This window comes from Thalassophryne amazonica, chromosome 1, assembly GCF_902500255.1.
Source record: "Thalassophryne amazonica chromosome 1, fThaAma1.1, whole genome shotgun sequence".
NCBI classification, from domain to species: domain Eukaryota; kingdom Metazoa; phylum Chordata; class Actinopteri; order Batrachoidiformes; family Batrachoididae; genus Thalassophryne; species Thalassophryne amazonica.
This window is the reverse complement of record NC_047103.1, coordinates 119,572,933-119,593,378: the sequence shown is the minus strand read 5'-3', so window position 1 is coordinate 119,593,378 and position 20,446 is coordinate 119,572,933. Positions and strand designations below refer to the sequence as shown.

Sequence of the window (20,446 nt, the reverse complement as noted above, 5' to 3'; positions counted from 1 at the left end):
GGAGTTAGTTAACGCGCTAATGTGAAAACTGCAGTGGTGGACATGGTGGCAGTCCACGTAAAACCATAATATCCCTCCCTGACTCATCGTTTGGGGATATAAATAGTACCACTGCATTCCTCATCCTTAAAAATGTAGGATTAGGCACCAGGATCAAGATCCTTGGTGGTCTCGAGCTTGAGCTGCTAATAAAACAAAAATTCCTGATGCTCATCTTGGAAAATGGCTGCCTCTGCAATGCCCCATAGCTAAAAATTATCTTTAGGGTATACTCGAACACTGTGCCAAATTTCATGCTTTTATCATCAAAATCACGATTCATCCACATATTTGCTCCACTATTAGTGCCGCTTTTCAGAATGAGAGTGAATTTACAGAAAAGTGTCTTTCCCTTTTTCCTGTAACCTTACAAAGTCACTTGATATTAAGATATGTTGATATTATCACTTGTGGATAATTTTACCTCGAATAATAAGGGCACCACCTATGACTGGATGATATTATAGCAAGGTTATAATATCAATGATTTTAGGGTCAGTCAATAGGAAATATTAAATCAGTCTCCAATCTTCCGGTCGGAAGTTCTACAGGTCAAGGTCTGTCTCCTCTGTAAAAACCATACAATCACAGACACTGTATACGTTTAAACATTTATTTAACTCATTCAGGGGTTGAATAACAGGACATATCACAGTAATGCAATTTTATGATAATGAAGTTCAAGGAACAATTATTATATGACGTTTATGTAATATGGTTTAGTTGCAGTAGTTTAAGAATGAATTACGACCCAGTCAGCAGGGAATTTACTTTGGCATTTATTAATGTGAGATATTGTTGATGGCAGGGAATAGAAGTAAATAAAACCATTCCGCTTAGATTCTGACAGAAAACCCAGGTCTTATTTGATGCGCAGTGTAGGTAGTTTCTGTGAGTTCAGATGCTGGGAGCCCTCTCGTCTCCAGTCGATGAATCGTCCATCTGCACAGCTGACTTGGAGGACCTTGACAAGGGACTCTGCCGGTCACCGCGCCCGGTTTCGTTGGTTACCAGGGGCGATTTATGTTGTTACACTGTGACTTTTGACAGCGTTTCAAATCACTGTGCAGCTCTGGCTGACCTGGATGTATATATCTCTGCAGCGCTTGCCGTCTGGGATCATCAAAATAAAGGTTTGAGTGTCTTTATTTTCTATTCGCCAAAAACACAAATTCGTCTTTTGTCATCATCTTTGGAAGCTAGGTCAAATCAAAACTCGATACAACAATGGTTGCCTTTGTAAGAAAAATGTTCATGAGATAAATTTGGAGTTTAAGAAGAAAAAGGTTTTAACTTGAAAAATCATCAAAGGAAGTTACTTGCGCCAGCACGTTTAACTTCACAATAAGTTTGGGTAAAAGTTATCTGGAGAAGGAAAGTTAAAAGTGATTTCTTGTTGCATGCACAGACAAGAAATCAATTCAAACAACACGTGGTTGCAAGAACAACGGGTCATAAAAAAATGGGATGGCGGAGGCAAGCATCTCAAGACCCAAGAAAAGAGAAAAGATTCAGGAGGAAGAGTCAGTGCAAGAGACCAACTGTCCCGGGGGCGCATGCTTATCAAGGGTTAAAAGCTCCACTCCCAAGAATTCTGGGTACTTGTAGTTTTTTCTGTGTTTCTTTGTCTACTTTTATAATAAATCAGTGTCCACTTCTTAAATTCCCGCAAAAAAACCAAGCAAGTCCTGTATCACAAAACTCTAGTAAACAATTTCCTTTGAAATAGCACACATCCACAATCATATGAAAAAGCACACATTCGATAAACTTTCTGCAATCTATGATCACAACAAAAGGCACAGGATATATAAATTCCATGTGTGATGTTAAATGATCACATATTTGGTTCTTTTTTTTTTCTTGTTACCACAAACAATAGTACAACTTTTTAAAATTGATACCAATTCTTCTGTGATATGAACATATTGGAATTTTGCTGGGAAGACAAAGTTCTGGATCTTTGGGGAAAAGTATGTTCTCCTGGAGTCTGTGTTTTTAGATGAAAAAGTAGGTGCTGATCATCTGGCTTTGGGAGCTGATAAGGACCCCCACTTTTCGTGAGGAATGCACTTTAAAAGTCTTAAATCCTGATGGTGGTGAGTTTTATGACACCTGGCCATCCTGTGATAGGCTCAGGAAAACATCCTTTTGGCACCTAGATATATTCCAGACCTTGAGCTGTGCTGGGTTCTTATTTGAAGAACTTTATGACTTTTTGCTTAATGCAAACTTAGGAGGTTGAATGTTGAGGACAGGCTTCTCACTACATTTCCCCACTCGATTCAACTTTGGGTCTCCAACGCTGAATCGCTAAGACAAGGAAGGTTGTGAAGGTTGGTGGGTGATGTCTTCCACTGGCAGGGAGGCTGTGAAGGGTTAGTGTCAGACTAGCAGAGTGGCGTGGGGTGATTACTACATAACTAAAGTGGTCTGACTATCATACCACATCACACATTTGCCTAATTATTTACACTATTTTGCCGCCGGTTTGGCTAAGCCAAATCCAGTAGCTCTGATGCTTGGTCGGGTTCGAGTTCTCGGTCTAAATTTGGATTACCTTTGAGATTTTCGGACGGTTTGGCCGCACGTCTTTTTCTTTGGGCTAGCCTGGCGAGGGCTCGAGAACACCTGGTTATACCATCTTGAAGGGTACTGGCGTATTTGCGCACCCACAGAGCTAAGCCGAGGGTAGTTAGGTAACCTGCGATCGTGGCTACGAACAGCAAGCTGTCAGGAGTGGACCAAGCATATGATAGAGCTTGGTATGGTCTGAGATCTTGATTTCAAATCTCTTTCAAGACTTTATCTATCAGGGCCATGTCAATGACCTGAGAGCCTTCATACTGGATTTTCTCCAGTGTTTGTTGATCTAGTTCAATAGCTGTTTGGTTATAAAAGTACACACTTCAATGGCTCCTTCATATTGGTCGGGATGCAGGTGGTAGAGGGATACCTCACCAATGCAGAGCAGGGTGTTTTCGGGTACTGTGAGCCATAAGATCTTTCGAGGGAACTCGATACGAGTTGATGTGTTATGACAGTCGTACAATAGTAGGGCTGATTTTTCAGGGGTGATGACTAGCCAGCGTTGTCCCACTATCTCTACCTGAGTGTCCGTGACCTGGCGGAATGGCGTGATGGCCGTTGGACAGTGATTCGCCCCCCTAAGGGTTTTGAGGCCACAGATGCCGGCAGTGTCGTCCCGAATGAAGGGTTTGCTGGGACACAGATAATGGATAACCTTAGTGACGGTGCACATTTTGAGATTCGGGACTAAGTACAGATCAGGATTAGCATCATTAAAAGCTACCACGGGTGGTGTGTGGATTCAGTCAATTTGTAGATCTAACCAAGGGAAGTTAATACCCCTTTTCTGTAAGGGAGCTCTGTGAATAGGGTTCACAGGTTGAAACTGGCAGCAGACCAAGCGGCCTTTGATGTAATCGCTCACATCCTTCTGCATTTTTGGCCAATATGTGCACCTGTCATATCACATTATATGTTGCTTTCGTTCTTCGGTGACCTGCGCATGCTGAATCATGCCCGTTACCTCTGACCTTTTTCCAGTATATATGGAGGTCGTGCGTAGTTATGAGGTGGTCACAAGCCACAAACAGACTGTTGTGCTTCTTTTAATTGCTGTTTCAGGAGTTTATTCTCCTCGCGTAATTCGGTGTTTTGTTCTTTCTGCCTCTTTAGAGAAAGAACTGACTGCTCCATGAGCGATTCTGCATGCCTGAGCTTCAGGGCTGTGGCAGTGGCTAACTTGCCAAGCACTGTAGCTAGGTGTTTCTCTTCCACAGTTGCTGCTAAAGTCTGACTGATGAGTTCAAACATTTCAGAAACTACGCCTTCACGTGTGGCTTGTTGCAGGTTGTGCAAGTAGCCAGGCAGTATTCCAGCGGTTAGGTCAGACAGTACATTTTCTAAAAGCTCACCTGAGTCGCTATGACTTTGGCTTTCGAAGTGTGTAGAAGTACTTGCTTTGTCAACACTGGGCGTGGCCATGTTGGCTTTCTGGGGTGGCGGTTAAGACAGCGTCCACACCAGAGACAAAACAATAAAGAGTCAACAACAAAATAATAAGATGAGCGATAATAAAAAGTATTTACAGATGAACCAGCTGCAGAAGTGTGAACTGGATTCGTGAGTTAACTGCAGGTGAAACCAGCAGTGGAGAATAGTATTATCTTATGTACACACAAGTGAAAACTTTCCTTTGTTTGGATATCGTGATGTAACACCAATATTCTCTGTCGAGAGTTCCTATGGGTTACAATTTAGTAAAGCTCTAGCACTTTTACTTAAAAAAAAATTACTCCTGAATGAGATATTCTTTTAATACGGTACTGGAAATTTGTTAATTTTTTTTTAATTAAATGATTTTCTGAGTAATCCTAATTAAATAGGATTGAAACTATTTATAAAGTTAATTTGCTAGTTGTGAAAAAAACAAGAGTAAACCAATCAAAATTAAACAACTCAATCCACTAGAAATATGTGTATACACTTGATTAATAATAAAGGAGTAGAATAAAAGAGTAATATTTCCAACTGGAATTAAAGAAATAAATCAAAGAGTTTAAAATATTATTGTGCAAGATAAAACTTGATAATAAATGTTTTGGTTAATAGTAGTTATTCTTTAAGTAGTAGAGAGAAAGTTCCAAAAGCAGACTAATTTAGAAGTCACAGAAAATTATTTGCTTGCAGTACAGGCTAGCTACCAGCAGTCAGCGGGCTATCCGGTTACTGTAGCATGCTATCAGGTTGTTAGCGGAAGCTAGGCTAACTGGTTAGGCGCTTTAGCTGTGGTGATTAGCACTTGGATTAATTCGATCGTCGGAGCCTCGGTGGTTGAAAGCAGCTAACCGCCTGTTAGCACGCTACTGCCTCTGGCTTTCCGATAGCTGATTAGTATTCAATATATGAGTTAAAGTCCGTTATAACGGCTGTAGAAGCTAGCGCATGTTAGCATTATATTAGCATGCTAGCACTGTCAAGCATAGCAAAGACAGCTGAGATCGATTGAATGGAATTACACGGAATGATTAACATGCAGGTTTCATGCAGTTAATGACCGTTAAAAGGAGCTTGGTTCACCAAGTAATACTTCAGAAGAAGAATCGTGATTATTTTCAACACAGCTTGTGACTTGCTAAACAGTTCTGAGCGGGTGAACCAAGATGGCAGCTGTTTACGTCGAGCATATGACGTAGCGTGTGTTGACGTTGGCGCGTCAAGCTGCTGATAGCATTGTGATGGCTGTGCGTTGTCTGGGATCGTCAGAATAAAGGTATGAGTGTCTTGTCCAAAAATCAAAAATCTGTCTTTCGTCGTATCTTTGGAAGCCAGGTCAAATCAAAACTCAATACAAAAATAGTTGACTGTGTAAGAAAAATTTTCACAAGAGGAATTTGGAGTTTAAGAAGAAAAGGGTTTTAATTTCAAAAATCATCAAAGGAAGTTAAATGTGCCGGCACATTTAACTTTACAAAACTTGAGCAAAAGTTATCTGTAGAAAAAAGAAAAAGTAATTTCTTGTTGGCACGCACAAACAAGAAATAAGTTTACACAACACGTGATTGCAGACAAAGGGTCATAAAAATTTGGATGGCGAGGCAGCGTCTCGAGACCCAAGAAAAGATGAAGAGAAGAGCTAAGAAGAGCAAGAGCAGGGTAAGAGAACTATTCCTATATCACCACCTCTGGGTGGAGCTGTGATTCTTTCAATCCCCCAAAATTTTAAGGATGCTGGAGAGCCATGACCGGCCTGTTTATAGTGCCTTGCCATGGCATAGATAGATTTTTTGAGTACGGATTGCTGTTTTATGTTCAGCTATCCGTAATTTAAGTTGACGTTTTGTTTGGCCAATATATGCCAATCCACAAGGGCATTTTAAAAGATATACTACATGAGTAGTATTACAATTGCTAAATGAAGAAATAGAATATTGCTTACCAGTGCGAGGATGAGAGAAACATGAAGCATTAGTGGAATTTGAACAACGTGCACAATTACCACATCTAAAGAAACCTTTTGGTGGGCTGGAGGGCCAGGCAGTTGAGATGGGAATAATCATATCTGAATGAACAAGTCTATCACGAATATTTCGGGCATGCCTAAATACAAATTTAGGCATTTCAGCACAGATGTCTTTAAGTGTGGGATCACGCTTCAGAATGTGCCAATATTTATAAATTATGTTTTTTTATTTTTCCCACAAATGGAGTATAGCAGGTAGAAAAAACAATTTAGATGTTGAAGAAGATTTAGATTTTTTCTTAAGTAAAGAGGCACGATCAGTATTTTGAGCTCTGTCCCATGCTTTACCAATATCAGTTCTACTATAACCACATTGTTCAAACAGAGTTGCTAGATAGGCTGCTTTTGACATGAAGTCCGTGATAGAACTACAATTTCTTCTAACTCGCAAAAACTGACCCACTGGTATGTTACAAACTAAATGGGGCGGGTGATTACTATCAGCTCTCAATAAAGTATTTCTGCTAAGAGGTTTATGTTAAATAGTTGATTGCAAAAAATTATTGGCATCCTTATAAATAGTGAGATCTAGAAAATCTATGTAATGACGATTATAGTTCATAGTAAAAGATAAAGAATCCATGGTGGAATTAATATAATTCAAAAATTGATGTATCTCATCATATGTGCCCCTCCAAATTAAGAGGACGTCATCAATGTATCTACGCCCTAATGATATTTTTGTTGATGTTCTTTTCAGTACTAAAGATATGTTTCTCTTCCCAAGATATGTTTCTCTTCCCAAAAACCCATCACTAAACAGGCATATGATGGAGCAAAAGCACTCCCCACAGCAGTTCCCTGTAGTTGTAGATAATATTTGTCTGAGGATTTAAAAAAATTATTCAATAAGACAATCTCAACCAATTTAAAAAAAAATCTGAAGGTGGCAGCACATCAATAGGACATTCAGCAAGATAGAAGGAAATGGCTTCTAAGCCTGCATGGTGAGGTATGCACGTACAGTAGTGTTCAGAATAATAGTAGTGCCATGTGACTAAAAAGATTAATGCAGGTTTTGAGTATATTTATTGTTAGATGGGAAACAAGGTACCAGTAGATTTAGTAGATTCTCACAAATCCAACAAGACCAAGCATTCATGATATGCACACTCTTAAGGCTTGAAATTGGGCTATTAGTAAAAAAAAGTAGAAAAGGGGGAGTTCACAATAATAGTAGCATCTGCTGTTGACGCTACAAACTCAAAGCTATTATGTTCAAACTGCTTTTTTAGCAATCCTGTGAATCACTAAACTAGTATTTAGTTGTATAACCACATTTTTCATGATTTCTTCACATCTGCGAGGCATTAATGTTGTTGGTTTGGAACCAAGATTTTGCTCATTTATTTTTGCTCATTTACTTGGGGTCATTGTCTTGTTGAAACACCCATTTCAAGGGCATGTCCTCTTCAGCATAAGGCAACATCAAATCATATCAAAATCAAATCAATTTTATTTATATAGCGCCAAATCACAGCAAACAGTTGCCCCAAGGCGCTTTATATTCTAAGGCAAGGCCATACAATAATTACGTAAAAACCCCAACGGTCAAAACGACCCCCTGTGAGCAAGCACTTGGCGACAGTGGGAAGGATAAACTCCTTTTTAACAGGAAGAAACCTCCAGCAGAACCAGGCTCAGGGAGGGGCAGTCTTCTGCTGGGACTGGTTTGGGCTGAGGGAGAGAACCAGGAAAAAGACATGCTGTGGAGGGGAGCAGAGATCAATCACTAATGATTAAATGCAGAGTGGTGCATACAGAGCAAAAAGAGAAAGAAACACTCAGTGCATCATGGGAACCCCCCAGCAGTCTAAGTCTATAGCAGCATAAGTAAGGGATGGTTCAGGGTCACCTGATCCAGCCCTAACTATAAGCTTTAGCAAAAAGGAAAGTTTTAAGCCTAATCTTAAAAGTAGAGAGGGTGTCTTTCTCCCTGATTTGAATTGGGAGCTGGTTCCACAGGAGAGGAGCCTGAAAGCTAAAGGCTCTGCCTCCCATTCTACTCTTACAAACCCTAGGAACTACAAGTAAGCCTGCAGTCTGAGAGCGAAGCGCTCTATTGGGGTGATATGGTACTATGAGGTCCCTAAGATAAGATGGGACCTGATTATTCAAAACCTTATAAGTAAGAAGAATAATTTTAAATTCTATTCTAGAATTAACAGGAAGCCAATGAAGAGAGGCCAATATGGGTGAGATATGCTCTCTCCTTCTAGTCCCCGTTAGTACTCTAGCTGCAGCATTTTGAATTAACTGAAGGCTTTTTAGGGAACTTTTAGGACAACCTGATAATAATGAATTACAATAGTCCAGCCTAGAGGAAATAAATGCATGAATTAGTTTTTCAGCATCACTCTGAGACAAGACCTTTCTGATTTTAGAGATATTGCGTAAATGCAAAAAAGCAGTCCTACATATTTGTTTAATATGCGCTTTGAATGACATATCCTGATCAAAAATGACTCCAAGATTTCTCACAGTATTACTAGAGGTCAGGGTAATGCCATCCAGAGTAAGGATCTGGTTAGACACCATGTTTCTAAGATTTGTGGGGCCAAGTACAATAACTTCAGTTTTATCTGAGTTTAAAAGCAGGAAATTAGAGGTCATCCATGTCTTTATGTCTGTAAGACAATCCTGCAGTTTAGCTAATTGGTGTGTGTCCTCTGGCTTCATGGATAGATAAAGCTGGGTATCATCTGCGTAACAATGAAAATTTAAGCAATACCGTCTAATAATACTGCCTAAGGGAAGCATGTATAAAGTGAATAAAATTGGTCCTAGCACAGAACCTTGTGGAACTCCATAATTAACTTTAGTCTGTGAAGAAGATTCCCCATTTACATGAACAAATTGTAATCTATTAGACAAATATGATTCAAACCACCGCAGCGCAGTGCCTTTAATACCTATGGCATGCTCTAATCTCTGTAATAAAATTTTATGGTCAACAGTATCAAAAGCAGCGCTGAGGTCTAACAGAACAAGCACAGAGATGAGTCGACTGTCCGAGGCCATAAGAAGATCATTTGTAACCTTCACTAATGCTGTTTCTGTACTATGATGAATTCTAAAACCTGACTGAAACTCTTCAAATAGACCATTCCTCTGCAGATGATCAGTTAGCTGTTTTACAACTACCCTTTCAAGAATTTTTGAGAGAAAAGGAAGGTTGGAGATTGGCCTATAATTAGCTAAGATAGCTGGGTCAAGTGATGGCTTTTTAAGTAATGGTTTAATTACTGCCACCTTAAAAGCCTGTGGTACATAGCCAACTAACAAAGATAGATTGATCATATTTAAGATCGAAGCATTAAATAATGGTAGGGCTTCCTTGAGCAGCCTGGTAGGAATGGGGTCTAATAAACATGTTGATGGTTTGGATGAAGTAACTAATGAAAATAACTCAGACAGAACAATCGGAGAGAAAGAGTCTAACCAAATACCGGCATCACTGAAAGCAGCCAAAGATAACGATACGTCTTTGGGATGGTTATGAGTAATTTTTTCTCTAATAGTTAAAATTTTGTTAGCAAAGAAAGTCATGAAATCATTACTAGTTAAAGTTAATGGAATACTCAGCTCAATAGTGCTCTGACTCTTTGTCAGCCTGGCTACAGTGCTGAAAAGAAACCTGGGGTTGTTCTTATTTTCTTCAATTAGTGATGAGTAGAAAGATGTCCTAGCTTTACGGAGGGCTTTTTTTATAGAGCAACAGACTCTTTTTCCAGGCTAAGTGAAGATCTTCTAAATTAGTGAGACGCCATTTCCTCTCCAACTTACGGGTTATCTGCTTTAAGCTATGAGTTTGTGAGTTATACCACAGAGTCAGGCATTTCTGATTTAAAGCTCTCTTTTTCAGAGGAGCTACAGCATCCAAAGTCGTCTTCAATGAGGATGTAAAACTATTGACGAGATACTCTATCTCACTTACAGAGTTTAGGTAGCTACTCTGCACTGTGTTGGTATATGGCATTAGAGAACATAAAGAAGGAATCATATCCTTAAACCTAGTTACAGCGCTTTCTGAAAGACTTCTAGTGTAATGAAACTTATTCCCCACTGCTGGGTAGTCCATCATAGTAAATGTAAATGTTATTAAGAAATGATCAGACAGAAGGGAGTTTTCAGGGAATACTGTTAAGTCTTCTATTTCCATACCATAAGTCAGAACAAGATCTAAGATATGATTAAAGTGGTGGGTGGACTCATTTACTTTTTGAGCAAAGCCAATAGAGTCTAATAATAGATTAAATGCAGTGTTGAGGCTGTCATTCTCAGCATCTGTGTGGATGTTAAAATCGCCCACTATAATTATCTTATCTGAGCTAAGCACTAAGTCAGACAAAAGGTCTGAAAATTCACAGAGAAACTCACAGTAACGACCAGGTGGACGATAGATAATAACAAATAAAACTGGTTTTTGGGACTTCCAATTTGGATGGACAAGACTAAGAGTCAAGCTTTCAAATGAATTAAAGCTCTGTCTGGGTTTTTGATTAATTAATAAGCTGGAATGGAAGATTGCTGCTAATCCTCCGCCCCGGTTTGTGCTACGAGCATTCTGACAGTTAGTGTGACTCGGGGGTGTTGACTCATTTAAACTAACATATTCATCCTGCTGTAACCAGGTTTCTGTAAGGCAGAATAAATCAATATGTTGATCAATTATTATATCATTTACCAACAGGGACTTAGAAGAGAGAGACCTCATGTTTAATAGACCACATTTAACTGTTTTAGTCTGTAGTGCAGTTGAAGGTGCTATATTATTTTTTCTTTTTGAATTTTTATGCTTAAATAGATTTTTGCTGGTTATTGGTGGTCTGGGAGCAGGCACCGTCTCTACGGGGATGGGGTAATGAGGGGATGGCAGGGGGAGAGAAGTTGCAGAGAGGTGTATAAGACTACAACTCTGCTTCCTGGTCCCAACCCTGGATAGTCACGATTTGGAGGGTTTAATAAAATTGGCCAGATTTCTAGAGATGTGAACGGGTTGGTGGTGTACAGGGGGCTTCTGTTTAGAACTATGCTTCTTCCTCACAGTCACCCAGCCGGCCTGCTTTCCCGGCTGCTCGGGATCTTCTGGGGGACAGCTAACGGCGGCTAAACTAGCTTGGTCCGCACCAACTACAGGGACCTGGCTAGCTGTAGGATTTTCCACAGTGCGGAGCCGAGTCTCCAATTCGCCCAGCCTGGCCTCCAAAGCTATGAATACACTTATTACAAGTACCGTTACTGCTAAAGGAGGCCGAGGAATAACTAAACATTTCACACCCAGAGCAGAAAAGTGCGGGAGAGACAGGAGAAGCCGCCATGCTAAATCGGCTAAGAGCTAGTAGCTACGCTAAGATAGCGGATTCCTAAAAACACGCAAAGTGAATAATGTGTAAATAATTTAGAGGTGATTCAGCAGAAGGAGTGCTTTAGTTAAGGCATGTAAAGATTACACTGGGAAACAAATCGTAATCTAGATAACTAGATCAATCTAACTGCGCAAATTAAACAGATAACAGATACAGAAAAACACCGCTGTGCTCCGGAACAGGAAGTGATACAATACCCAACAATAAATAACTTGTCCAAAATTAGTTTGGTTAAAATTTGAACCATAAGTTAAAAATGTATGCCTCTGGATGACTTAGGTCATATTGCCAGCATATCGGTATGGTGTTAAAGGAAATGATTTTTTTTTTTTTTTTTTTTTTTTTTGGCCTTTTCGCCTTTGTCTACAGAGGATAGAGATGCTTTTCATAGAAGCAGCTCTCTTCTGTTAGCAGAGGGTATAACTTTCCATCTGTTGCAAAACTTTTAACAGGCAGGTGCTGAACTGATTTTAAATTTTAAAAATGCTTGTCGCTGTTCAGCTTTGTTTACTTTGTTTATTGGTCTAAAAGTTACCGGAGAAAAAAATTAACTGGAAGATAATTGGTCCCATAATGGTTTTTAAAGTTATCTAAAAAGGTAATCCGATAATGAAAACATTATCTTCGATAATTATCTGTTATCGGATTATCGGAAGTGTGCCCACCACTGCATTTGAACACAAGAGATACCAACACTTGCACCCAGGGCATAGGTACTCCTGATCCAAAGGAGGCTTCTGTACACAGGTATGGTGGTACCACCTCTGACACATGTCACAGCCAATCTGTGTAAACAAGGACATGGATTGTTACTTTATTCATGACCCCTGTGGACAGCCTGGCATTTACTGTGTACACAGCCCAGAACCTCTCCCCTATTGTCTAGCAGAGCTGCTGACAACAAATCCCATTCGTTGGGGTCACGTTGCTAACCGGATGTGACGTAGTGCCGTGCTCACCTATTATATGGAATCCATATGTCTAGACCCCTTGCGGTCACATGACCACTCTCCATCACCATGTAGTCGGTCACGTGCAGGGCTTCAAGGATTATTTACACGAGAAGCAACGTACGTACTGGAAAGTGTGGGACAAGCTTTGAGATAAACTCAACATGTCTGATCATGATAGTAGAGTAAGCAAACATACCAGGCATCTTTGTGGGACTGAATTACAATGGTACAAGGACAAAATTGCCATTTTTGGGGTGCTTGTAATATACACACCAGGTGTGATTTCTTTGACTGCACCTGGAGTGAAATTATCACCACATGTGTAAGTACATTCATAGCACAGATACTGATAGATACAGCAAATTTCATCAACTTGACACCTTCAAGAGGGGAGATAGGAGGGGGTGCATTTCGTGGCAGACTGGCTTGCCGTAAAATGCACCCCCATAAAAAATATCCTTCTGTTAGTCTTAGCATGAAATGCTTTTAAGAGTACATTCATAGCACAGACACTGATAGATACAGCAAATTTCATCAACTTGACACCTTCCAGGGGGGAGATAGGAGGGGGTGCATTTCATGGCAGATTGGCTTGCTGTAAAATGCACCCCCATAAAAAATATCCTTCTGTTAGTCTTAGCATGAAATGCTTTTAAGAGTATATTCATAGCATAGATACTGATAGACACAGCCAATTTCATCAATGTGACACCTTCCAGGGGGGAGATAGGAGGGGGTGTATTTTGTGGCAAACTGACTTGCCATAAAATGCACCCCCCTAAAAAATATCCTTCTGTTAGTCCCAGCGTGAAATGCTTTTAAGAGTACATTCATAGCACAGATACTGATAGATACAGCAAATTTCATCAATGTGACACCTTCCAGGGGGGAGACAGGAGGGGGTGCATTTCGTGGCAGACTGGCTTGCCGTAAAATGCACCCCCCCTAAAAATATCCTCCATGACATCTACTCTTTATGTTTTATATACTTTAAGGATGCTAAAATCCATGGTCAATTTGACAGAGGAGGCCAAAGACTGACAAAACAGTAATAATAATGATAATACAAATAATAAAAAATAATGACATTTAAAATGAGGCTTATCTTCACAATTAACTGGTTTATTTAATAGAGAAAAAGAATCACATTTGATTTCATTGATATGGGAGTGCTGCTAACATTTCAGTTTAAATGTTCTTTTGACCCACAGATGAAGACCAAAAACTAGGGAAAAAAAGGATAACACTAGAGTGTCACATTTCTGTCAAACCTAAACCTTTTTCAGATTACTTAATGCAAAGTATTTACACATTTAGCTGAATATTTACAAATATCAAGTTACATAGTTCGCTAAATGTTGAGACAAATATGTACATTAATAAAGAGCTAATTGTTGCTCCCTGAAAGACAGATTAATAAAGCATAATATAATGTAATAATAATATTAAAATAATAAAAAAATGGCTGTTTGTGCAAAATGTTGTGGGTTTTTTGGGGGGGTTGGGCTCAAAGGGGGTCTCGCCCGGGGAGTAATTAATTGAAGAACCGCCACTGCTCTCCCCTTCCCCGCCAATAAATCTATTTCCATAAGTAACTAGTTAGACAGAAAATATATTTCACACACTTCCAAAAATACATGTTCTTTTCACTTTTGCGTTGTATTTGGAAATTAAATTACATGGAATGATAACCATTGTTTTGTGTACATTTTAATAATAATAATAATAATAATAATAATAATTCTGATGATGATTAGGATACTGTGAATAAATTAATATATTATATACAGACAATAGGAATGGACGCTAATTTCAACAGGGTCCTCAAACGTTCCACAGTGATTCAAGCTGCATATTCATTTATAACGTCAATGAATAAAATTAAAATCATTTAAACAAATGAACCCTAAAACAAACACCATCATGTGATGAAACGTCATAAAATAAACATGAAAATATCAGATGCTTCATTCCTACTGAGCTAACAAAATATGAACAACGTGAGATAGAATAAGGATCATATTGATTTGTGTACATTTTTGTCTGCACAAACTGTGTATCTGTGCTGATAAATGTGAGTTTAAAGGCGACGAGGTTCAAATGCGCGTTCCCGCGAAGGGGGTGCATTTCACGGCAGGGGTGCTGAATCCGGCACAACACCGGTCATGGCTCTCCTTAAAATTTTGGGGGATTGAGAGAATCACAGCTCCACCCAGAGGTGGTGATATCATTAAAAAACTCTTATGTAGAGAAGCATTTTGGATTTACACTTTGGGCACCTTGGAACCTTTTGGTCTGAATGAATATCTAAAATGTACTTGCTTTCTCTAATAAATGTTTTTCAGTCTGGTTTTAGCTTTATGTGTTTTGGGACAGTGTGTTTCTAATCATGAACTGATTACCAATGAGTGTTGTGTCTGACGGATGGTCATGCCCCTTTGGAAACATTAGGACACCTGCTTCTTATTAGTATTTAAGCTGTACCATCTTTGTCTTTGCAGGACTCTGAGGAAGATGTGACTCTCACATCGAAACATTAGTCCCGCTGTATATTTTTGTTTTCAGCACTTATTTCTGTGTTGCACCAGTCATTTTTCTTTTTTCGTAAATATCTTGTCTTTGTGGTGTATTCAATTGATTATAGGTTGAAGAGGATTTGCAAATCATTGTATTCTGTTTTTATTTACATTGTACACAAGGTCCCAACTTCATTGGAATTGGGGTTGTATATACAATACATATATAAACACGCATACTTACAGTATCGCCCCAGTATGAAAGCTACTGCCGGTTTTGGGTTCATAGGCTCATTCACTTTACCTCCATGAAGAACTTGCTAACAGATGGTCTGGTCATTTCAGTCTGTTTTTTCCAAGGGCGTAGGTTTGGTCTCAGCTTTGGTAGGGACAATACCACCCCCCTGCCCACCACCACCATCACCCCCTAACCCACTCATACCATTAGACGCACAAGTACAGCATAATACATAACATATGATGACATAATGCTGAATAATTTAACACTTTATTTACATTATTAAGTGTGTAGGCAGACAAAGAAATAGCTTAAATAACAAACCCAAAATCACGAATCTATTCTATAGGCCTACACCTGAGAGAACAAGACAACAAAAAAAATACTTGTGGAGCTAACAAAAAAAAAAAAGTTTTTGCAACCAAGATGTATAATCTATTCTCTTCATCAATAATGCAGTTGTAGGTATCTGGCAACCTAATTTGCCAACAAAAAAAAAGGGCTTTACAATGATATATAGGGTGTATTACGGTAAACGTAAGCCTGTGATGTCATAACGCAGAGGAAAAACACGGAAGTTTCACATTAGTGCGCCGCTGATTCTCATTACCGTAAGTTCTCATGTAAGCCCTCACGCTGAAAAATTTCAACACTGACAGCAAGCCAAGAACCCGCGCTTTCCAACAGTATGCTATATGTTGCATATATTACGGTAAAGTGCGTTCGGTGACTTTTGAAACGAGGGAAAAGTATGAAAAAGAGCGCAAAAGTGACAGAAAAGTACAGACAGCAAACATAAATGTAGTAATTTTTGAGGAAAAGGCAGGATGTTAGTGTCATTTGTGAAGGTGTGTGTGCGTGTTTGTGTGGGTGTGCAGTTTATTTTAAGTGTGGCGCACAGCATTGTTCGCAAGCCCTCCCCCGCCCTTCTTGTTTTTCTGCACCGGAGCAGTGTTGCCAGATATGAAATATGAAACTATCGTACCAAAACCTCAAAATTATCGTATTTTGGGAGAAATTATCGTACACAAACAAAACGCATACAACGTAGCTATTTTAGCTTTTTTTTTTTAATTTACAAAGAATTTTATGTCACATTTTTAAACAGTAATTATAGTAATGGGGAAACTATGGCACAAAAAGAACACAAATGCACAAGCAAATGCACTACCAGACTAGAAAGATTTTTTTTTTTCTGTGAAGGGACACAAACGTGTTAATTACCAGACTAGAAAGAGTCGAATTCAACCTCGAGGTCGCTGTCGTCATCCGATGCCATGGCCACTTGTGCAGATTTTGTTGAACACAGAAAAAAATGTTGACACCTCCATAAGGAACTTTAACTTTTTTTTATTCTTCTTGTATTTCTCTTTGCTCTTGTGTTTTGTTCGTTTGTTATTGCATCGTACATCGTACAGAGGGCAAAACTATCGTACAAATACGATAATTATTGTACATCTGGCAACACTGCACCGGAGCCACCCATCCTCTGCGCTCCGGGACCTCCCACTTTACAAATGAAGCACTGCCTGCCACGAGATGCGCTTTGTTTACGTCCATGTGAGAAGAACGTTGTTATGTGTCGGACGCAGCTCGGAGAACCGACCAGCGTTTGAAGGACCCAGTATGAAATAAGCAGAGCACGGTACAAAGGCTAACTGAATTTAATACATAACAGTGATCATAATAATAAGAAAAGGTGCGGTCTGGCGTGGTGCGCTCCCAGCAGCGCTAATGGTCCGGAGCCAGAAGCTGTTTCGGACCCAAGGACCCCGCCGACACCCCCCAGGTGGCCGCAACAACCGAGTCTGTGAAAGAAGGAACCATTATGTGAGTCCACACTCTACACACAGAACACTTAAAGGTGTACAAACAGCAAACACTTCCTGGCTTGATTACTGATCAGCTTCCAACCTGCAGGCATGGAACATCCCGTTCACAAATCACCACCGCAGTGGAAGCTGATACATGACTAACATACAGCTCAATACAATAAGGTGTGAGGGACACCACATTTACTGACTGTATAACTGTTAGTCACAAAATCCAACGTACCTCAGGAAGTGTGCTGACGAGCGTGAGACCTCACCCTCTCCTCTTTCACAGACCGTGCATCAAACCTGGACATTCTCAGCGTCCGCTGCTGATGAGATGGCTCCCAAGACGACGATCTCACCCGTCTGGTCACAAGGTCGAGTCTCTGGCAAATGCACACTGTGCACTTCAGTCTTAAATGCCAACATACTCCAATCCCTCCAGATGCACCTCAGCTGTGAGTCCTGACGAGTCGCAGGTGATCAGGGTGAAGTCCTAACAGCCTCAGCAACACAGCCACTCAGTCCCAAATGCATGCCACCTGGGAGGAAACACAAAAGGCAAACAAACCAGCAGCCAGGCCCCCCCAGCCATACAACAAACGTGAGCCAATGAAATTGCAACATGGCTAACCCTGTCACTCTGGCACGTCGAAAACACAAAACGTGCCGACTAAAATTATAGTATCGAGTTCGCAAAAAAATAGTGAATGATTTTGTTATATAAAAAAAATTTCTAAATATTGGTAGGGACTATTTTGCCATCCCAAAATACTGGTTGTGACTTGTCCCTATGGTCCATATGCAAACCTACGCCCCTTGTTTTTTCAATGCTGTTTAGATATTTATGGACTATGTTCATGTCCGACTTGGTTTTTCTAATCGTGTTTTAGCTTTCTGGTTTGTAATGAACGAATCTGATACGCAATCCGGACTGATTGTCATGGTAATCGGTCTGATGGAAATCAGCCAATCAGAGTGCGCATAGCATCATAGCTATACAATATGTAAAACCAGATATTGAGTGATCATGAAATTCCAAAAAGGTAAAGTTTGCACTATCTATGAGCAGTGGTGGGCACAGTTCCGATAATCCGATAACAGATAATTATCGAAGATAATGTTTTCATTATCTGATTATCTTTTTAGATAAATTTAAAAACCATTATCGGACTTATATTATCATTGTTTGGGTCTATTGTTGCTTTTGATGCTTCCAAAAGCAATCGTGGTGTTAAAACTCAAATTCAGCTTGTTAGTAGTTGCAAATGTACCAGAGACAATACTGGAATTTATCGGTTATCTGTAACGTCCGATACATTTTTGGGTGGTTTATATTTATCAAAGATAACTTTTCAGTTACCTGATTATCTGTTATCGAAGTTCATTTTTGGTTATCTGTGCCCACCACTGTCTATGAGTGAATGTTACAGATTTATGAGGTAAAATAGAAAAACAGATTACAAAGGTCAAATTCAGTTTGTACAGGGCTCAAAAGTTAAAGATGCTCCAATTTTAGTAAAAAGTGATGCAAATGATTGGTTTAGGTAACAGGGTTATAAAAAGGAATAGATTGCACCATCTGTCATGCTTAGTTATCCCATCATGGGGTGACATATGTTGCAGAAGCCAATGGATGTTGACCTTGTTTGACCTTTACTTTGGAGACCAAAGTAATCCTATTAGCTCCTTGCAAATTCACTGCAGAAAATGGTTCTGGGGAGCATATGGCTAAAGCCCTTCAGCATCTGGAGGCAAAGCTCCCCAGCCCCCCAGCAATTTTAAGCTTTTTTCTTTATTTGCTTCTCACAACACACGTGTTGATGAGCTTGCTGAAATATTTCATGAAAAGGAAGGAGGATGGACGTGGAGAGAAGAATAAACAAAGTTTCCCTCTATTATTATTTTTATAAGTAAATGAGGACTTTTTTTAAAATTAGGGTTAGGGTTACCAAAAATTTTCAGAGTGCACTATGCACGCGCAGTATCCCTCCAGCCGAAGTCCCACAGTTGGCAAACCTGGTCTTGATGCATGTGAAAATTAAATGACTTTTTTTTTTTTTCCTGGCAACAGCACCTGGCCCGCCCCCTTCTGTTGGGGGAGGACTGAGCTCACAGCGGTCTGACTAGCTCAGCCCGGTCTCATGTTCTTTTTAATGCCCCCATCACATTTAGCACCCGTGTTTCATGACACGTTTTTTTATTTTGGTATTTATAATCTTTCCCTCCTCCTAACTCTAACCATAACCATAGCATAAGTGTGTACCCTCCCCCAACGTTAACCATGACTCCACAGACCCCCTTCACGAAATGAATTTGTGCCCCCGTTACTAAAAGCACCCCATTGTCATAACCCCGTCATGAACCCATAGATTAATGTACTTTTCATTTCTCAGTCCCATGACCTGCCATGAGACTGGGTTGCAAAGCTAGACGTTTTGTGGATGTGGATTGCATTTTACTTTTGGCAGTGCAAGGCTGTATCTGCAGGTAACCTGAAGTGTTCAGGAAGGTTCAATAATACATGCACAGCCCAATCTAGCAGTGGCAATAGCTCATACATGTAATGGTTGACTTCATGGTACAGTGCTGCTGCCAAGTGTAATTTTGTTTTTTTGCTACTAAAAGCACATAACAGTAGTTCCTAGTTGTTTTCTTGTTTCGTTTTAACATTTACGTCTATGCCTTTCAAATACTGTAAATTGTTTATGAATTCACCCTCAAAGTTTTGAGAAATCAAGTTCTGAAAAGACCCCTTTTTACCCTTTTTTTGAGTTGGGACCCTTTTTGTCCCAACTTTGATGGTGTCCTACTGAAATAACAATACAAACCTATCAGACCCCTCCCAAATGAACAATACCTGCAATAAAATTTGTGGGATACCCTCAAAATTTCAAAATAATGGTAGGCCTACTTCAGACCTTTTTCAGCTCGGCGCATTTTGAGCGCCCCCTATTGGCGACCTTTGAGGGTGTCCCAGCAAATTTACAATATTATTGTATTGTACCCTCCCTACAGAAGCCGACAGAGGACTTCATATAATCTTTTTTAATTCACCTTGTTATCCCGAGATAAGGGCATAATTAATTAGAGATCTCGAGAAAACAAACCGTTATCCCGTGATAACGACATAATTAATTCAGGATCTCGAGAAAACACTTTTATTCCGTGATCTTGAGAAAACAGATAATTATTCCGTGATCTCGAAAAAACAAAACAATTATTTCATGATCTCGAGAAAACAACTGAGATTTCTAGCAGAGCTGCCTGCGCCCCCCTGTGTCAGACAACGAAGAGAATGTAACAGACATAACGGGGCTACATGCAACGCTGGTCTTTAGAATGTCTGGAATAATCGATCACCTAATAAGGCAATATTTTGATCAGGGGTTGACACAGGCAGAGATTGCATTAAGTCTTTTAATAAGGGATAATTTCAAAATTAGTCCGCGGCACCGCCGCAGAAGA

At 39.8% G+C, this 20,446-nt stretch overlaps 1 long non-coding RNA gene across 1 annotated transcript; it reads right to left on the bottom strand.

Moving 5' to 3' along the window:
* Nucleotides 1–1,100: 1,100 nt before the first annotated feature.
* On the bottom strand, nucleotides 1,101–20,115 carry LOC117513615. Its single transcript, XR_004561651.1, has 3 exons — nucleotides 20,036–20,115; nucleotides 2,844–2,848; nucleotides 1,101–1,111 (listed from the first exon to the last, which is right to left on the bottom strand). It is a non-coding gene; the product is annotated as an uncharacterized LOC117513615 (long non-coding RNA).
* Nucleotides 20,116–20,446: the final 331 nt, after the last annotated feature.